The sequence below is a fragment of the Metopolophium dirhodum genome, chromosome 1 (assembly GCF_019925205.1).
Source record: "Metopolophium dirhodum isolate CAU chromosome 1, ASM1992520v1, whole genome shotgun sequence".
Classification (NCBI taxonomy): domain Eukaryota; kingdom Metazoa; phylum Arthropoda; class Insecta; order Hemiptera; family Aphididae; genus Metopolophium; species Metopolophium dirhodum.
The window spans coordinates 120,042,468-120,046,296 of NC_083560.1; the positions used below are offsets into that span (position 1 = coordinate 120,042,468).

The 3,829-nt window shown below is 24.9% G+C and overlaps 1 non-coding gene across 1 annotated transcript; it reads right to left on the reverse strand.

The window, feature by feature from the left end:
* Positions 1-1,520: 1,520 nt before the first annotated feature.
* On the reverse strand, positions 1,521-1,604 carry Trnal-uaa (transfer RNA leucine (anticodon UAA)). Its single transcript has one exon. It is a non-coding gene; the product is annotated as a tRNA-Leu (tRNA).
* Between the last annotated feature and the right edge of the window lie 2,225 nt (positions 1,605-3,829).

Below are 3,829 nucleotides of genomic sequence, written 5' to 3' on the forward strand. Positions count from 1 at the left end.
TGATTTGTACAATTTTATTGATATTCATAAAAAAAAAAACGAAAAAAATTGGAAACTAAAATGTACGTAAACAGTTCTAAACAAATTAATATTTTTTGAAGATTTTATCGTGTATAGAAAATGGCAATATAAACAACCAGTGAAAATTTCATTTGTTTAAGAGTTACACCAAAAACCAAAATCGAAAACAGATTTTGCGTAAAATGTTGTCCCTCCCAAATGTACCAACTAGATTCACTTTCCCGTCAAACAAGATACTGTTGAAGAAAATCGAAACAGTTTTACTGTCCCAAACGGTGGCGACAGAAAAATTAAAAAATTAAAAAATTAAAAATTAAAAAAAACACACATCATTGGAAAATCAATATATTCATCGCTTCACTCAAAATGTAAAACATGTTTTAAAAATATTGATTTCAAATTGTTATGTTTATTTGTAATGCTTAAATGATTCACTTTTACATTTTAAGTCATGTGTGTTAATTAAATGATTCACAATTACTGCTAATTTAGATTATAATATTATAATACAAAAGCAACACCTTTGATTATCAAGTAACCATATATATATATATAATAAATAGGACAGAGGACTTTTTGCTCTAAAAAAGCTCTAAATATGCACTCTAAAATTTTTTCTTAAACTTTTTAAAAACCATAATCGAATAAAAGCCTGCATTCTGCGCACACTGCTCTCTGCAAACGATTATTATCTATCTATTGATTATTTATAAAATTAATTACAGCAAATTATATTATTGGATTATCAGCGATCCTCTAGTCCTTCTAGGAAAAACGTATGCACACGGACAGTCAACAATACAACAAACATTTTTAACATTTTTGTCCAAACATTTTGACTGTATTGTTTGAAATAAAAATGTCGGTGTGGAAAAAATTGATTTAAGTAAATATGTCTCAAAAAGTATAAAATATGCATTTTTATACAAAATAACATTTTAAAACTAGCTTTGTGAAAGCATGAAACGTTATTTGTACTCTTTATATTTTTGTGACTGTGCAAAATAAATATGCAAATGCTATAAGCCCTCTGCCCTAATAATAAACAATAGGTAGATAATTTAATTTAATTTAATTTAAGCGATTTGTAGAATATAACATTTTCAGTTTATGATAATTTGAAATCTATTTAATATGGCAATAGGTTACATTCTCTACAAATGATACATCCATATAAATGATTAACTTGAATAAGTTGTATAAACTGCAATGTAATTTTTAAGACAATGATTGAAAAAAAATCCAAATGGTTTTGATTTAAAATTATAATTGGTTATACAATATATAGGTAATAATATATGTAAGTGCTTGTAGATACAGGGAGTACAACTTATAAGATTATACTGATTAGATTTGGGATTGGAGTTGCCGAGTATACTTATCCGATTGAATTTATTTCTACCAACATTTTATTAAAAAAAGTGCATTTTCGAATGACTTTTTTTAAAATTTATCATTATAAACTTGTTAAATGAAAATAAAAACAGAAAAATAAAGGTTGTCAGGTGTGGGTTTCGAACCCACGCTCCCGTTTGGGAACCAGAGCTTAAATCTGGCGCCTTAGACCGCTCGGCAAACCTGACTACGTGACATAGTGTTTACAAGCAAATCAAATTAAATTTTTATGAACGTTTAAAGTTTATATTTTTACAAGATTGGATATTCACTCAATTTCTCATGTAGCGATTTTGTTATTTTGTTGTAATTCAAAACCGAATAACTGTAGATACATAACAATTTCACTGAATGTTTATACTTTTATTTGTATACACCATAAAATTTAGCAAATATTTTGACTGTTTTTGAGCTGTTTACGGACATTGTTAGTTTTCAATTTTTTTGTTTTTTTTTCTACAATTGTCAATAAAATGTTATTTGTTGGGTAAAAAAGCGTGAAAATTTAATACAAGGCTCCTGATATATTGCTTAAATAACAGTTAAGAAAAATTAAAAATACATAGGCACAATTTTTTCTTTATGAACATTTAAGGTTGGAATTTCGACAACATAAATCAAATTTTAAAGTTTAATAATTATTTTGTAATTAAAAATGTATTAAATGTTCAACTTTTATAGCTAAGGATTGAAAATTTAAAACAAGCTTCACGATCAATAAAAAATAAATAAATAAATTACAATACAATTTATATTTTATTTCATTATTAATAAAATTTTCATGTATTTACAGTTATTTATTTTTGAATAAATTACAGCAAAATAAAAAGTCGCTACATGAGAAATCGAGTGAATATCCAATCTTGTAAAAAATATGAACTTCAAACGCTCATAAAAATGTAATTTGATTTGCTTGTAGACATTTTTTTTTTTTGATAAAGATAAACAAACTCATGAGGTATCTTGTATTACATTTTCAAATTTTATATTTGAAAAGAAAAATTTATATGAATTCTCAACTCAAAATATTAGATAATTTTCTTGATTTTTTCCGTATTTTGTCAACTTTAAATGTTTATAAAGAAAAACTGTGACTAAGGATTTTTAATATTTTTCAAATGTCATTGTAACAATATAGTACTATAGTAGGATCCTTGTATTATAATTTCAAGCATTTTTACTCAATAAATAAAGTTTTATTGACATTCATATAGAAAAAAAAACTAATAAAATTGGAAACTGAAAATGTCCCTATAAACAGTTCAAAACGAATCAAAATATTTTGAAAATTTCATTGTGTATAGAAAATGCTAATATAAACACTCAGTCAACATTTCATGTACCTATGGTCATTTGTTTTAATGTTAAACCAAAAACCAAAATCAATTTTGTTAAAAAATTTGTTTTTCATGGCGCTTTTGAAAATTACTGGGAATTTTAAATTTTGACCTCCTCAATGCACCAACAATATTCACTTTCCCATCGAACAATTTTAATTATAAAATACAAATAGAAAATGAGAGATTAATTTATAATAAAGGAACTTTTTCATTCAATATTACTTATTAGTACTTAGCTGTAATATTTATTAAACAGTTATACAACCATAGCCAAATAAAAACAACAATACAATTTAAAACTTGGGATCAGCTTTGTCATATTATAACCCAATGTATGGCAAGGTCAGAGGCTAAAATATAATTTTGTTCATAGTACATATTTTGAGTTCCTGCGGGGGCTTCGCCCCTCCCAAAAAAATGTATTTGATCCATACGCACATAAGCAAAGTGTAATAGGTAATCAATATCTATTTTTCTTTATCTACAGAGTATACTGCAGACTACATTACAATAACATTTTATGTCGGTACCTATATTGGTAAGATTATTATTTATTAAACGTAATTTTACAATGTATGCACTGAACAATAATATAATATAGATACAGTGAATTGCAGAATAAAAATCCTGACCCTAGGAAAAATGATCTACAGACTACAATTTATATTACTCACACTCACATAAAATTGATTGATCAAATAATTCTTAAAAACTAATTAGTATATTACCACATTATTAATAATAAATTACAAATGTACACTAGGTTTAGATATACTTATCGTTAAAAATTAATATTTAATAAAAAATTTTCAAACATTAACAATAATTTTTCTTTGTATTAATTGTATTTTATAATATTTTAAATATTGTATCTATAAGTAAAACTTGTGAAAAATGACTCCTAATCATAATAATAGTTAAATTCTTATCTATCTATTTCCCAATGTAACATTAAATAATTTTCCAATTAATGAAGAAAAAACTGTAACAAAAGTTACTAGTTATTACAGGCCGTTACACACTTTTTAATTTCGTATTCAACACTTCACATTTACTTGTTTATTTAACTTTTG